The following is a 17,866-nucleotide window of genomic DNA, read 5'->3' as shown; positions in this document are numbered from 1 at the left end:
AGTGAGCATTGTGTGAACTCCATACTCTTTGTGTGTCGAAGGTGGTTAACGAGGCTTATTCGTAGTGTTCGGCATGCCAGACATTTGTAGCTACTGTTAGCGGAATAATACACTCCTGGAAATGGAAAAAAGAACACATTGACACCGGTGTGTCAGACCCACCATACTTGCTCCGGACACTGCGAGAGGGCTGTACAAGCAATGATCACACGCACGGCACAGCGGACACACCAGGAACCGCGGTGTTGGCCGTCGAATGGCGCTAGCTGCGCAGCATTTGTGCACCGCCGCCGTCAGTGTCAGCCAGTTTGCCGTGGAATACGGAGCTCCATCGCAGTCTTTAACACTGGTAGCATGCCGCGACAGCGTGGACGTGAACCGTATGTGCAGTTGACGGACTTTGAGCGAGGGCGTATAGTGAACATGCGGGAGGCCGGTTGGACGTACCGCCGAATAGCTCAACACGTGGGGCGTGAGGTCTCCACAGTACATCGATGTTGTCGCCAGTGGTCGGCGGAAGGTGCACGTGCCCGTCGACCTGGGACCGGACCGCAGCGACGCACGGATGCACGCCAAGACCGTATGATCCAACACAGTGCCGTAGGGGACCACACCGCCACTTCCCAGCAAATTAGGGACGCTGTTGATCCTGGGGTATCGGCGAGGACCATTCGCACCGTTAGGCCGTCTTCCGCTCACGCCCCAACATTGTGCAGCCCGCCTCCAGTGGTGTCGCGACAGGCGTGAATGGAGGGACGAATGGAGACGTGTCGTCTTCAGCGATGAGAGTCGCTTCTGCCTTCGTGCCAATGATGGTCGTATGCGTGTCTGGCGCCGTGCAGGTGAGCGCCACAATCAGGACTGCATACGACCGAGGCACACAGGGCCAACACCCGGCATCATGGTGTGGGGAGCGATCTCCTACACTGGCCGTACACCTCTGGTGATCGTCGAGGGACACTGAATAGTGCACAGTACATCCAAACCGTCATCGAACCCATCGTTCTACCATTCCTAGACCGCCAGGGAACTTGCTGTTCCAACAGGACAATGCACGTCCGCATGTATCCCGTGCCACTTAATGTGCTCTAGAAGGTGTAAGTCAACTACCCTGGCCAGCAAGATCTCCGGATCTGTCCCCCATTGAGCATGTTTGGGACTGGATGAAGCGTCGTCTCACGCGGTCTGCACGTCCAGCACGAACGCTGGTCCAACTGAGGCGCCAGGTGGAAATGGCATGGCAAGCCGTTCCACAGGACTACATCCAGCATCTCTACGATCGTCTCCATGGGAGAATAGCAGCCTGCATTGCTGCGAAAGGTGGATATACACTGTACTAGTGCCGACATTGTGCATGTTCTGTTGCCTGTGTCTATGTGCCTGTGGTTCTGTCAGTGTAATCATGTGATGTATCTGACCCCAGGAATGTGTCAATAAAGTTTCCCCTTCCTGGGACAATGAATTCACGGTGTTCTTATTTCAATTTCCAGGAGTGTAGAAGGTTCATCTTCAATATCGAGTAGATAAGTTGCTAAAAGAAAAAATTATACTGCAGTTTGGCTATCTTGATAATACTATTTTCTACTGGTTCGAGTTAATAAGACTGATGTGTACTAACAGGATATATGTGCATCCCCAGATTTGACGTCTTAGTTGTACGAAGTTCAGTAATGTATATTTTGAGCCGGTGGTTTAATTGTTTGTTTTATCTGTTGTAGTATTGGACACTGTTGTATGACCTGTAATTACTGTTGTTTTGAGTATTTTGCTGGTTGCCATTCAACTGCAGTTAATCTGATGTTACTGGAGCGGATACGTTCGTCAGGAGCTGTTAGCTGGGAGTCAGATAGTTCATTTTCAATTTTGAACTATCACCAGTAAGCGGAAGAAATCTATGGTGACTGGATTTTGAACTTTCTTGCTGTTGAAATAAAGTTAATTTTACTATTTGCTCTTGTTTATGTAAGGCATTTAACATTCAGTTCGCTGAAACTTGGTACTTCGCCAGCTTTGATACTTCTGTTTTATTCATTATGTTCAAAACATAATTTCTTAACACTGGAAGTTGGATTCAGCGTAATTCCAGTAATTTCTGATTTCAGTGACATTGTTTTCCATGTTTATTTCCTTTAAAACAGTATTTATTGCATAATAAGGGAATAACAGTGCCTCCCAATTAATTAAGAGCATACAGCTCGCCGGCACTTGTGTTTTCGTTTAATCTACTTGTGTGTTTATTAAAATGTTTGTTGTTATGTTCTGTGACTAAAAGTTTTATAAGTGTATTATTCTCTAAATACAGTGTCGCCTTCTGCGCAGTCTTAGAAAATAGTGGATGTATATAAACTGCACTGCCTTTTGCTTCCCTATCACCTTTTTCGAATTCTGTTATCCTGGTTTTGAATTTTCTTCTTTAATTTAAAGAGAAGCTTATCTAACGATCTGCTGATTAAAACATTTTTTGTACTTATATGTTATAACGCCTTCTACATTTCCTATTATGATTTTGGAATTTTCTTCAGTAATTTTAAGAAGACCTTTCGGTCTTTTGATTAAAAATTTTTCTAATCGTCAAACAAGTATCAATAAAACCTTGTCAAATATTTCTAGCAAATATATTTATCCCTGGCAGTTGCATTTCTCCCTCCCATTATTAATAGCTGTTCACACATGAAACTCGACTACCAGTTTGACAGAGTTACAAGAAACACATCTTCAGGCACGGATGAGAATGTTGCCGAACAACGTACTGGCCCGAAATTATCAATCAAGTATGTAAGTGAACTGGAAAGTGAGGAAAGCAAGCAGGAACGTTGGAAGAAAGCCCAGTTCCCAATATTGTTTCACTGTGCAGGTTCACTTTCCATTTTAATTGAAAGTACTCTTGTCACTCAATATTAAACGTGAAAGTAAATATTTTTCCTGCTTTTCCACGCCCAGGCTGAAACCACGTAACACTACACGTTGCTAACGATAACGTTTTCTGAGTTTGGTACCACGTCATATTGTGAATAACTTTCACTGATGAAGCTAACATTTCGCCAACTCTACAATGACATTCTTCTGGGTCTGGATCTACATTGGTTTAATCGGTGTCAACTATTTCACGATATGACGCCGTACCATACCGAGAAAACTTTAATGTTTACCGACTCTGACAGCGGAAGCGCACGCAATTACATTTACAAGTTGTTGTTTATCCACATAATGAGATGCTTATTGTGAAGCAAGCTGGACAGACAAATGAGGAATGTCTAACTCTCTGCTGGCATGATGTGTAGACTTCTTTGGACTACGTGCAAAACTCAGTTGTATGCTCTCTACGTGCTGAACGAGCACACGGTGGTGACCTGCAGATTTCCCTTTACCTCAACAACCACCGTCTTGAAACTGCTCCTGCCATCATAGAATGCTGTGAGCTGTAGGACGTGCGGTGCTATCCTCTCGAAGAACATTACTCGGCACAGTTGTAACCGAACTGCACCTGATGAAACGGAGAAAAAATGGTTCAAATGGCTCTGAGCACAATGGGACTTACGGGCAGTGGTTAGACACTGGACTCGCATTCGGGAGGACGGCGGTTCAATACCGCGTCCGGGCATCCTGATTTAGGTTTTCCGTGATTTCCCTGAATCGCTCCAGGCAAATGCCGGGATGGTTCCTTTGAAAGGGCACGGCCGACTTCCTTCCCCATCCTTCCCTAATCCGATGAGGCCGATGACCTGGCTGTCTGGTTTCCTGCCCCAAATTACCCAACCCCACTATGGGACTTCACATCGAGGCCATCAGTGCCCTAGAACTTAGAACTACTTAAACCTAACTAATCTAAGGACATCCATGCCCGAGGCAGGATTCGAACCTAGGACCGTAGCAGCAGCGCGGTTCCGGACTGAAGTGCCTAGAACCGCTTATCCACCGCGGCCGGCGAAACGGAGAAGGCAAGACGCCTTTTCTTGCTCTGTCATCGGTGTGTCGCCTCGAAACACACTGAATAATTGACCAATGAGCCTACAAGTGAACTACCTGCACACGGCAGACCTCCTCGTCAGCCTCATGGACCGGTAACATACGGCTGCTGCCTAAGTAGTCTTCTCGTTTCGAAGTTGGCATTTCCTCTAAGTTCCTACTTTCACTTACGTTGATGATATAATCTTGTGAAATAGGATGAAGTTTTGAAACACGCTCTACATTTCAACATCTGGTCACACAAATGATACCATCTGCGGTTTCAGCTACCTAGAAAATTATCATCAGATTATCTGTTTTAAAAGAAAGTGAAACGGTAGGTACGAGGGGGTGTGGTGAATAAGTAATACAGCTTGTACTGAAAGGAGATTGGTTTTATTCATTATTTTAATACACCTTATTATTTCCCACTTCTTTGGCTATAAAAACCTATTTTTCAACATAACATAATCTCCGTGCAGTGCGACAGCCTTACGCTACCTTACTTAGAGGACATCCATGCTCACATGGTACCACTCTTTTAATCGTCTTGCAGCATAAGTAACTTCCCCATCATATCCGTACTGCTCCCCGCGGAGTGTATCCCTCATTAGGCCAGACGAATGGAAGTCGGAAAGCGCGAGATTCAGGCTGTAGGGTGGACGAGGAAGAACAGTCCAAAGATGTTTTGTAAGCTACTCTCGGGTGCGCAGACATGTGTGAGGACTTGTGCTGTCACGGAGTAGTTCGTGTTCATTTTTGTAGCGACGAACATGTTGAAGTTGTTTCTTCAGATTCCTAAGTTTTGCGCAACACACTTCAGAGTTGATCGTTGCACTATCAAACAGAATAACCCCTTCAGAGTAACAGGAGACCGTCACCATAACTTTACAAGCCGAAGGTGCGGCTTCGAAGTTTCTCTTCGGAGGGGACGTGGTGTGGTGCCAATCCACGGGTTGCCGGTTTGTTTCCGGTTCCAAGTGATGAACCGAAGTTTCATCGCCTGTGATGATGTTCGACAAAAAATTATCACCATCATCCTCGTAAAGCGCAAGCAATTCCGGGCAGATGGTCCTTTGTTGCTCTTATGGTCTTAGGGGGCGAGGAACCCAACGGGCACACGTCTTTTAGAACCCCAGCTGGTGGACGATTGTGTTAACACTACCAACAGAGACATCCAGCTGTGCAGTGAGTTGTTTGACTGTGATCTGAGCCGGCCGGTGTGACCGTGCGCTTCTAGGCGCTTCAGTCTGGAACCGGGTGACCACTACGGTCGCAGGTTCGAATCCTTCCTCGGGCATGGATGTGTGTGATGTCCTTAGGTTAGTTAGGTTTAAGTAGTTCTAAGTTCAAGGGGACTGACGACCACAGATGTTAAGTCCCATAGTGCTCAGAGCCATTTGACTGTGATCTGTTGACCATCTCGAACAAGAGTGTCTTTTCCTTGGAACATTGCAGGAGTCACAGGGTAGGCGACCGGCTTGCACGCAGGAGAACGAAGAGATCCGTACGACCTAGTTGCGATGTTGGCAGTCGCGTCGCCCAACGACCTGCCGTGCTTTTGTTCATATCCAGATCACCACAGACATTCTGCAAGTGCCTATGAATATCTGCGACGCTCTGGTTTTCCGCCACGAGGCACTCAGTGACAGCCACTACTGGGAAGACACCTCGTTTACAGACGCCACTTTGAAGGCAACGTATAGCGCCGGCTCCTATTGGAACTTTATGGAACTGTAGGGTCTGAAGAAGGAGTGTTCGACGATGTCTCTCAACAAAATAAGCATTTTTTTCAAACGTAACTGACCGGGAAAAACAAGTGTTTCGTAACTTATTGAACCCCCCTCGTAGTAAAATAATAGGAAAACATATTACAAAATGAAACTAATTTCTATATCTAGTAAGTGACATTTCATACGATACATGGTAACTCGTCAAAAAGGAAATGAACTGAGAAGGAGAAATGCTAGAAATGTAAGCATATATGCGCTCTGCCTGTGATGCTGAAATTTCTTTGAATCCAAAGACATCAAATCTGATCTCTAGTGTTTCTAGGTTGCGATTTAAGGGGACCACACCCTGCCTATCTGACCCATGTTAATTTAGGCAAGTATTTCACCTTTTTGTGAAAAAACTATTTGATGCAGACCTTAACATTTTTGCCCTATGTTACATGAGCACTGTACTAAAATCTACTTTATCCGTTATATAGTTTTGGAGAAATACTTTTTTTTTAATTTATTAACAAAAAATATTAACTTTTTTCTGCAGAAAATATTTTTTTTTTTGTGATCTTCCTAATGGGGCAATATTAATGAATGTAGTACCAGAGGTGACTTTTTATGTTATGCAGAGTGTTGGAAAATTTCATTAATTTATCTATGACAGTTTCTGATATAATAGGGCATATGTATTGAAAACTTTAGTTTGCGGGAAATTGACTTTAAAGAAAAAAACTTTTGAAATTTGTTATTTACAGTTAATTAAAACTATCCTTCTTTGGCCTTTACCGGGTCTTTATGCTTCTTTTTCATCTTCCTGGATGTTTGTCTTGCTTTCTTGGACGTATTAGATGCAGATCTGTCTGCATCGGCTATCCTCACTTTATCACAATGTTGCAGCCCCGTGACCATATTTTCACCAGGATTAGTTCCCATATTTTCACCAGGATTAGTTCCCAGCTTTTTCAGCTTCCAACACTTTCCAGTATTGTCACAACTGAATGTAATAACAGCATCATGAACTCCTAGTTTCATTCTATCCATGCCTACAAATACAGTTTTAGGAAGGGTTCTGTGTGTGCTCATGCAGAGAATTCCTTAGAAGGTCAGGATGAGCCAAGTCTCTGAAAATAATTGCTGTAATAACACCAGCAGGAAGAGAACGCTGGTGAGAATAAGATTCTCCAGTTGCCTGAGCCCTATTGTATTTGCACTACGAATTTTCTCCTGATTGGACACAATACAAAATGGTTCAAATCGCTCTGAGCTCTATGGGACTTAATTTCTGAGGTCGCCAGTCCCCTAGAACTTAGAACTACTTAAAGCTAACTAACCTAAGGAGATCACACACATCCATGATCGAGGCAGGATTCGAACCTGCGACGGTAGCGGTCGCGCGTTTCCAGACTGTTGCGCCTAGAACCGCTCGGCCACATATGTGCTGTGTAATGTTCAGAACTTAGCTACACGAATGGAGACTAAAATGACTGTCTAGAAACTGAACTTACCTCATTTCACTGCAGCCCTCTTTCCTCCTTTGGTAATAAGTCTTCTGATTGTTTTGTGACCTTCCACGCCTTCCTCTGCTGTATCAAACTCTTCATCTTACATTAGCACTTGCACCTAGCCTCCTCAATTATTCGTTGGTTGTATTCCGTCTCTGTTTTCCCGTACAGTTTCTAGCCTGTAAGGTCCTTCTGACAGCATGGAAGTTATTCCCTGATGTCTTAACAAATTTCCTCTCTTCCTGATCCCTAGTCAGTGTCTTCCGCATATTCCTTTCGTCACCGATCCTGCGAAGAATTTGATCATTTCTCATCTTATAAGTAGACCAAATTTTCAACGCCCATAGCAGCGCTATATGACTTACATTGCTGTTCCTACTTCTTTATGTATTCCTTTATTAAAACAGGGCTTATTCTCGCATTGAGTCTGACGAAGAAGCTTTGTAGTTAGCATCAATATAATATCTTCAGTATTCATCCAATTATGAATAGAACATAGCGTGTTAGTACACAAACTGTGTCGTTGTTATAAGAACATTCTAAGTGTAGCCTTGTGGCCACTGACAAGAGTACACTAAACGTAGCCTTGTCACCATTTCAATTGTGCACTAATAAGAAATGTAAGGATACCACATTTCTTCCACTTTGCGCTTTACTATTCTCCCGGTAAGCGAAGTGAGGCTGCTTTAGGATAAGACCACGGGTGGGCAAGCGCGGAGCAGCTGGTGGCTCAAGTCGTCCGAATCGCGGCCTTGGGCGGGCAGTAAAGTGAGTGATGAAGCTAATGGCATGAATTATAGCGGTACAATTGATTGAGCGAGCAGTCGAGATGGCGCATTGTCCCGCTAACATCGCTCGCGTCCGGAGCAGCAGCAGACGCTATTAGCACTCTGGGTGCCTGCGAGGCGAGCCTCAGTGTCAAAGACGTACCCCACTCCTTCGTCCGCTCTCCTGCAGCTGGATGTTGAAAGGTCAAACATTTTCTCCCTATACCAGGGACACCTTGACCCTACAGTGTACAAGTCCTTGAGCACAGTTCCTTCACAGATAAACTTGTTACAGAATTATACTTAAGCTATTGCTTTCTCTTAACGACATAGAATGATGTGTGTATAATATAGAGGATCTTCCGAAATTATTCGTTCAAATTAAAACAGGACGTGGAAAACGTCGAAACAGATATATACTGAAAAAATGTCTCAACACCAAAAAACAATTAATGTAGAGTAATAACATTTCGGGAATGCGTTTGTCTAGGTAACTTATTTAAGGGATTAACATGACAAGATCACATGTTAATATAAGCACGAGATAAGTCATTGAAAATGTGAAATGCTGGTGTATTGATAACCTGTGTAACCGACATAAAGTTTAATGCAAGCATGCAAACTTGCATCAATTGTGCCGCATGTTTCTTGACTTCCGCAAGGCGTTCGATACAGTTACCCATAGCCGTTTAATGAACAAAGTAAGAGCATATGGACTATCAGACCAATTGTGTGACTGGATTGAGGAGTTCCTAGATAACAGAGCGCAGCATGTCATTCTCAATGGAGAGAAGTCTTCCGAAGTAAGAGTGATTTCAGGTGTGCCGCAGGGGAGTGTCATAGGACCGTTGCTATTCACAATATACATAAATGATCTGGTGGATGACATCGGAGGTTCACTGAGGCTTTTTGCAGATGATGCTGTGGTGTATGGAGAGGTTGTAACAAAGGAAAATTGTACTGAAATGCAGGAGGATCTGCAGCGAATAGACTCATGGTGCAGGGAATGGCAATTGAATCTCAATGTAGACAAGTGTAATGTGCTGCGAATACACAGAAAGATACATCCCTTATAATTTAGCTACAAAATAGCAGGTCAGCAACTGGAAGCAGTTAATTCCATACACTATCTGGGAGTATGCATTAGGAGTGATTTAAAATGGAATGATCATATAAATTGATCGTCGGTAAAGCAGATGGCAGACTGAGATTCGTTGGAAGAGTCCCAAGGAAATGCAATCCGAAAACAAAAGAAGCAGGTTACAGTACGCTTGTTCGCCCACTGCTTGAATACTGCTCAGCGGTGTGGGATCCGTACCAAATAGGGTTGATGGAGGAGATATAGAAGATCCCACGGAGAGCGGCGCGCTTCGTTACAGGAACATTTGGTAATCGCGAAAGCGTTAAGGAGATGATAGATAAACTTCAGTGGAAGACTCTGCAGGAGAGACGCTCAGTAGCTCGGTACGGGCTTTTGTTAAAGTTTTGAGAACATACCTTCACCGAAGAGTCGAGCAGTATAGTGCTCCCTCCTACGTATATCTCGCAAAGAGACCATGAGGATAAAATCAGAGAGATTAGAGCCGACACAGAAGCATACCGACGATCCTTCTTTCCACGAACAATACGAGACTGGAATAGAAGGGAGAACCGATAGAGGTACTCAGGGTACCCTCCGCCACACACCGTCAGGTGGCTTGCGGAGTATGGATGTAGATGTAGATGTCGGTCTGTGGGATGGAGTTCCATGTCTATTGTACTGCAGTGATACGCTCGGCTTAATCTCCGGACAGGACAGGTAGTTTAAATTGTGGAAAGGGGTCAAAATAAGGGGCTGTCAGTTACACTCAAACATACAACTTTATTATTTGATCAAACATTACAAGAACCCAAAAGAATTTTTCTTTTAAACACATAGCTTTGACATTTGGGACTTAATTACTGGCTGAAACCCACTTTAATTTAAAAACGGCTGGAGGCCAATAACTTAAAACTCAAGCATAATCAGAAATTTAAAATGGAGCCTCATCTTACAATATTTCTTTATTTACGCTGAAGGCCCAAAGAATCTGATATTTTCAGAGCAAACAATTTGAATTCAATATCAGCTGAAAGCCTAACACTTAAAACTCTCATAAAACGCTCATAATAGCGATTCGGTGATAATTTGTGGGCTGGAATTGTTGGAGATATGTTTATTGGATGATACACTCTTCCATACCACCGAAATGGACTGAGATACCGCATCTTGGTGGAACATGTATTGCCAGTACTGCTGGAGGATGTTTCTGAATGTTAGAGAAAGGATGTACTTCCAGCACGATGGGATGCCAGGAAATTTCAGCGCTGTTATGAGTTGTCAACTGAGAGATACCTTCGGGCATGGGTCAACGTGGTCCTGTGTACTGGTCACCCAGGTCGCTTGACCTCACGTGTCTAGATTTATTCCTCTGCAGGCGTATAAAGCAGCTGGTGAATGAAACCGATGTGGAAACAGATGATGACGTCGTCGTTAGAATTAGCGTTGCTGCTGGTACCATTGCGGACACGCTAGGAATCTTCGAATGGACAGTACCGTCAATGCTCCGACAATGTACTGCTTGCATACAGGCCAATGACTGATCATTCGAGTGGGTCACGTGAATGACACTGCTGTACTTCGAAAGCTAACCTGCCTTCTATGTAAATCACCTGCAGCATCAGAAACTGTCAAAATGGTTTAAATGGCTCTGAGCACTGTGGGACTAAACTTCTGAGGTCATCAGTCCCATGGAACTTACAACTACTCAATCCTAACTAAGCTAAGGACATCACACACATCCATGCCCGAGGCATGATTCCAACCTGCGACCATAGCGGTCTTGCGGTTCCAGACTGTAGCGCCTAGAACCGCTCAGCCACTCCGGCCGGCTCAGAAAAAGGTCATCAAGGACTATATGTATCACAACTAAACTGTAACTGGGTAACCTCTTTTGATGCTAGTCAATTGTCAGGATGAGCGTTACTGCAAAGGGCATTTGATTCTAAAGCATTATGTCAGGGCGAAAAACACTAAATAAAATACTTTTTCTCTCTTAACAACATGTGGGCAGGGTGGGTTGTTCCTTGGATCGGGTATGAGGTAGAATGAAACAGCATTTTTACATAAGATAACTTTTATTGAAAGATTTGTACAATCGTTTCCTTACGGGATTGTTCTGGCTGGGAGAGTGGCAGCTGTGTCGTTTGTGAAGCCTTCTGCTGCGTGAGCGGCGGCGTCTGATTACGCCTGGCGGTGTGTATCTCGTGTCGTCCTTTCGTCCAGTTGACTGGAGATGCGCATCGTAAGGTGGTCTGTTTAATTACTGAGAATGAAGTCGTGCATTGGATGGTGATACCTAGGATGTGGCGTCCCAGTCTTCTCGATGCGGCTGCGTGTGTCAGTGTTGTGCGTCGGCTAGAGGAGCGGCGCGGCGAGGTAGGCCAGTGTCCTGGACTCGAACAATGGACTCCAGCTTGCCAGTCTTCGGCTGTCAGATCTTCATCACCAGCTCACAGGTAACTGCTGATGTGAGGCCGTCTCCTTGCCGTCCTCACGAGTCACCCGGGTACGTAAAAATCATTCTTCAAATACCTTCTAACTTCTGTCTTCTGGCGGCATGGCTGCTGCTTGCTATTCCATTACAGTGGCGGACTTGGTGCTTCTGTGTACGATGTAGCCTCTTCCTGCATGACGGTCTTCAGCACCGACTGAACTGTACTGAAACTGAACTCGAACCGAAACTGAACTGCAAACTACTGTCGGGCCACTGAATTTCACATATTTATTTACTTGAGTTCACTGGAGGTGAACGACTTCACGGTCATTGCCTCTTCTGTCACGTTGAAAAGCTTCTCGAAGAATCTTCTTAACGTCGGTCATTGGCTCTTGGACAGTAGGTGAGGGCCTTTGATCACAAGTGACAATTTAGAAACACATGAGCCGGTCGGGCGATGCCCTGACGGCTGAATCGACAGCTTCTGATTATGTGGGGAGGGCGATGGCTTCTCCTGAACGTGCTGACTTGCAAGCTCTGGTTGTTGCCACTGCTGCTCTGCCTGCTGTTTGCCAGTGTGTAACTCTTCTAAACTAACTAAGTTTTTCGTTCTAATTTCTACTTCACTTCACATTGATTTCACTAATTTATTTACATATCTTAAGTACCATTCAACAAAATATATTTGTGTTGATATTCTCTACCTCCTGTATTAATTTGACTGAATGGTTTCTGAACACAATATATGTACTGAAATCTGCTTCATATTTACTTGGTGTTTGGAGTGAAGTCTGGTAGCAATTATGGGATCTATAAGCTAGAGAGGAGGCTGTATGTGGCAATAAAAAGCTACCGCACCTCCGAATAGTAGGGAAGCTTCACCAGAATACTGAATAAATCAGAAAATTAACTAGGACATAAATGACGCCCTATTCGTATGATGCAATAATGAAATATATTCTCGTAAGGGGTTGGAGCGTTGTTCAGTCTGGTCTCATTGGTATCTGAGAGTTGGTCTTGTCTTACGTCTAGAGAAGACATAGGCTATATACAGGGAAGAGTCGTCCATCTGTAGCATTTTGTGGGAACGTATCGTAAAGGACAATGGCGTCGTTTGTTCCATGTCGGAGTGGGCTCGACGTTACATGATCGGTTTACGAAATGTATATTTTTGATGAAATTAAAGCAGACAGATCGCTCCTAACAAAAAAGGCAAATCTTGTTTTCTAGGGGAAAAGTGCCGCCACTGGTTAAAGATAATTTTTGTTCTATTATTTTGTAAGATATCTGCGACTCAAAGATAAGGAATAGGTAATAGTGAAATAAAGTGGAAATAGAACTGACTATGTAGACATTCCCAGCGTAATAACTGATAGAATTCTTCTCTGTTCTACAGCCGCATCATGAAGTCTTCCTGACACTATTTCCACGGCCCACCCAGACGCCATCTGCAGATGAGTAAGCTATTGCACGAACTCTTCGCCGGAACAGAATTCAGACTGTGACTGGTGGCGCCATTATTCGCCGAGAAAGGCCAACAGCGCGTATGCAAGAAATTGTCGTAACTGTCCTCCAGCGTGAGTGAACATACAGAGCCGCAGTGATGGAAGCTGGAGAAATCGATAAATCGCTATCCAACAACCAAACTGATGGTTGAATCAAAGAATGTTGCTTTTTAATGTGTGATAGGACAGGGTTCCAAATCTTACTTAAAGGGTAACACTTGTCTGTATTTATAAGATTGTCGGCTATTCGAATTTCAGTGGATTCTTTTAAAACACGGTTCCAAAGGTGAGCTACAGGGGCAACCATTTGTGTCTCTTCACACAACATTTTGTGTCCCTCTGTAACACAATGTTCTGCCAATGCAGATTTCTCAGGCTAATACAAACGGGTGTAGCGCTGGTGCTCAACACGTTGGTCTTGAATGGTACGAATTGTTTGACCCATATCAGCTTCCCTACAATGGCAGGGGATTTTGAACACAGGGGCTTCCTCAGTCCCACGTCACCCTTTACTGAGCCAAGGAGCACTCTAATCTTGGCTGGTGAACGAAAAGCACTTTTGATCTCGTATCTTTTAAAATTGTTCCTATTTTCAATTGCGCTAGAGAGCTGATGTCGATTTCTTGCTCACGCGCCGTTGACCTTCCGCGGATTATAAAGAAGCCACCCCTCCAGTCTCAATTCAGTTCCAGCGAGGTCATGCAACAGCATACTCATCTGAAGGTGGTACCTAGATTGACCGCAGAAATAATCTATCAAGTTGGTTAAGATCCTGCTGCAGACTCGAGAAGAATATTAACTGGAAATAAAACTATTTTATCACTCAGAGTGCTATACCTCGGCTGTAGGTGAAACAAGCAATAGATGCATATTTTATTTAAAGTAGCAAAGCTTAACTTTTAATAAGCACATGGCAACAAAGAACATTTTTATTTCTGATTTCTTACGCAATGTGGGCTGGTAGTTATCTGGCCGGCCGCTGTGGGTCAAATGGTTGGCTCTGAGCACTATGCGACTTAACTTCTAAGGTCATCAGTCGCCTAGAACTTAAAACTAATCTAAGGACATCACACACATCCATGCCCGAGGCAGGATTCGAACCTGCGACCGTAGCAGTCGCTTGGCTCCAGACTGTAGCGCCTAGAACCGCACGGGCACTCCAGCCGCCGCTGTCACCGAGCGGCTCTAGGCGCTTCAGTCCGGAACCGCGGTGCTGCTACGGTCGCAGGTTCCTCGGGCATGGATGTGTGTGGTGTCCTTAGGTTAGTGGGGTTTAAGTTGTTGTAATGTAAGTAGGCTGTTTAGGGTTTTATGTTGGTAACGCGACGTAGCGCTCTGTATGAAAATCACTGACTGTGCTGTCTGCAGTCTGTGGCTGGTTGGACTCATTGTTGGAATATTCGCTATTGTGGTGTTGGGCAGTTGGATGTGAACAGCACGTAGCGTTGGGCAGTTGGAGATGAGGCGCCAGCAGTGGTGGATGTGGAGAGAGAGATGCCAGAGGTTTGAGAGGTTACTTTAAGCGGACGATATGGACGTGTGTCCGCCAGAAAAAGGAAATTTGTAAAGATGGATGTCATGAACTGATAGATATATGTATGATGACTTTTGAACACTATTATGGTAAATACATTGTTTGTTCTCTTTCAGAATCTTTCATTTGCTAACTATGCCTATGAGCAATTAGTGCCTTCAGTAGTTTGAATCTTTTATTTAGCTGGCAGTAGTGGCGGTCGCTGTACTGCAGTAGTTCGAGTAACGAGGATTTTTGTGAGGTAAGTGATTAATGAAAGGTTGTTAGTCGGGGCCATTCTTTTGTAGGGATTATTGAAATTCAAATTGCGTTGCGCTAAAAAAAAATGTGTATCAATTTAGTGATGATCAGAATAAGTAAAGAGAGAACCGTCTGAGTACGTTCAGTTTCACTCAGCTGTATTTGTAACAAATAAAGTAGAAGTTTACCAGCCCAGTCATTGGTAATTTTTCGAAGGGGACGTTTCACTAAATCTGGGGGCTGATGACGTCAGATGTTAAGTCCTATAGTGCTTAGCGCCAAATATGACCATATGAAACGGTAGTTATCTTTTTGGGCTCAAACTGATAGATTCATTTGAAAAAAAAAATAGAATTTAGCAGTAACTTCATTACTAACCTACTTAGGATTAAATATTAAAGAACTGGATTCAATGTGACTGACAAGTGTAGTTCATCTGTAAACGAGACCACATATAGGACGCTAGTGCAACGTATTCTTGAGTAGTACCCGAGTGTTTGCGATCCGAAGCGGGTCGGACATAATGAAGACATCTAAGCAATTCAGAGGTGGGCTGCTAGATAAGTTACCGTTAGGTTCGAAACTTCGGCAGCGTACTTGAAACAACAAGTAAGTCATCTCCCGGAAGGTCATGATGCCTCCAGCTCATTGAATTTCTTGAACATGGCGCAGCAGTTAATGCGCACTTTGCAAAAATTTGAATGGGCCATGAAGTCCAAATGCACAGGAAGGTTGTCGGATGGCTACTACTCGCCCATGTGTTGCGAAAGGCTGTTTCGACCACGCTGTAGATGTTTCGTTTGTAAGGCCGTTACATTCAATACACTACCGATCACGACCCATGCGATTTCCACATATTTGGAGCCCTAAAGAAACATGTTGCATGAAGCTATTGACCGTTTTGTCCCACAGTGGGATAAATATGTTAACAGTTATGGCGATTACTTTTTAAATAATAAATAGTTTACTTACTTTTCTTCAATTTTTGTCCTTTTTATACGACTGCCCCTCAGAACTTTCACCTGTCAAGTACATCCATAAAGCGGATCGCAGAACTCCTGAAGATAGACGTTGACTGTGGATATTGTATCACAGACACAGTCTCTCTGACTTTTCAGAGACGTAACCAAACCCGCCCAAAGATGCAAACAACCATGCATGAGCACCGCCTATTAGACGGAGGGGGTCCGACAGCCGACCAGTTCCAGTCATTCCACCAGTAAGGAGGTACACGGCTCGTGTTGTCTCCAGTTCAACCATGCCTAGACGGTCAATCCCGCTGTACGATCGCGTCCGCATTGTGCCAGGAAGGGCTCTCAGCAAGTGAAGTGTCTAGGCGTCTCGAAGTAAACCAAAGGGATGTTGTTCGGACATGGAGGAGATACAGAGAGACAGAACCGTCGATGAAATGCCTCATTCAGGGCAACGAAGGGCTACTACTGCAGTGGATGACAGCTACCTCAGCATTATGGCGCGGAGGATCCCCGACAGCAACAACACCATGTTGAATAATACATTTCGTGCAGCCACAGGAAGTCGTGTTACTACTCAAACTGAGAGTAATAGACTGCATGATGCGCAATTTCACTCCCAACGTCCATGGCGAGGCCCATCTTTGCAACCACGACATCATGCATCGCAGCACAGATGGGCCCAACAACATGCCGAATGGACAGCTTAGGATTGGCATAACGTTCTCTTCAGCGATGAATGTCTCATGTGCCTTCAACCAGACAATCATCGGAGTCTTGTTTAGAGGCAACCCGGTCAGGCTGAAGGCCTTAGACACACTGTCCAGCTCGTGCAGCAGGGTGGGGGTTTCCTGATGTTTTAGGGGTCATTATGTGGGGCGACGTACGCCGCTGGTAGTCATGGAAGGCGCCGTAACGGCTGTACGATATTTGAATGCCATCCTCCGGCCGATAGTGCACCCATATCGGCAGCTTATTGGCGAGTCATTCGTCTTCATGCACGACAATTCGCACCCACATCGTGCACGTCTTGTGAATGACTTCCTTCAGGATGACGACATCGTTCGGCTAGAGTGCCCAGGATGTTCACCAGACACGAACCCTATCAAACATGCCTGGAATAGAGTGAAAAGGGTTCTTTATGGACGACGTGACACACCAACTACTCTGAGGGATCTACGTCGAATCGCAGTTGAGGAGTGGGACAATCTGAACCAACAGTGCCATGATGAACTTGTGGATAGTATGCCACAACGAATAAAGGCATGCCTCAATACAAGAGGACGTGCTACTGGGTATTAGAGATACCGGTGTGTACAGCAATCTGGGCCACCAACTCTGAAGGTATCGCTGTCTGGTGGTACAACATGCAATGTGTGGCTTTCCTGAGCAATAAAAAGGGCGGAAATGATGTTTATGTTGATCCCTATTCCAGTTTTCTGTACAGTTTCTGGAACTCTCGGAACCGAGGTGATGCTAAACTTTTTTGATGTGTGTATATACACCCTGATGAAAAAATTCAAGCACCCATTATGCATCTTCGTACACATAAACAGTATCGTCAGGATTGTAAAATTAGAGCTGCAAATCCTAATGGTAGGTAGAACAGCCACCACTGTTGTTAATAGTCCGCGGTATTGTAAATGAGTTGTGTGGACAGATTCAGATATTGAGTGAACACTGTGAAGCACACGGAGGTGTCGGGTGGTCGAAACGTGCGGTACCCAGATTTGTGCGGCATTAAGACGTGACAAAAGTCAGATGTTGGGCTGCATGGGAACGTGAGGGCAAGCATACTCGTTGTCAACGTTCCCGTCTACAAATGACGGTGGCCGTACCGTGCACCAACCACGTCGTGGCTCCCCCACATCTGCATCTGCCATCCGAGAATAAGTAATGGTCTCCCTGCAACATCCGATCGAAAACTAGCATGAGCTGTATTAGAGAATTAGCGTCCCACGCGTAGGCTGCCGCTAACGACATCACAGACGAGTACGTTTGAAGTGGTGTCGTAACCGGTCAGCCAGAATTGCTGGTGAATGGCGCCGTATTGTGTTCAGCGATTAGTCGCGGTTCTGCAGTATCCGGAATGTCCATCGTCGGAGAGAAGGCGGCGTCGTGGGAGAAGTCACACTCTACCAATGTTTTGGAGAGACACAGTGA

Source organism: Schistocerca gregaria, chromosome 3, assembly GCF_023897955.1.
Source record: "Schistocerca gregaria isolate iqSchGreg1 chromosome 3, iqSchGreg1.2, whole genome shotgun sequence".
Classification (NCBI taxonomy): Eukaryota; Metazoa; Arthropoda; class Insecta; order Orthoptera; family Acrididae; genus Schistocerca; species Schistocerca gregaria.
This window is presented reverse-complemented; position numbering follows the sequence as displayed.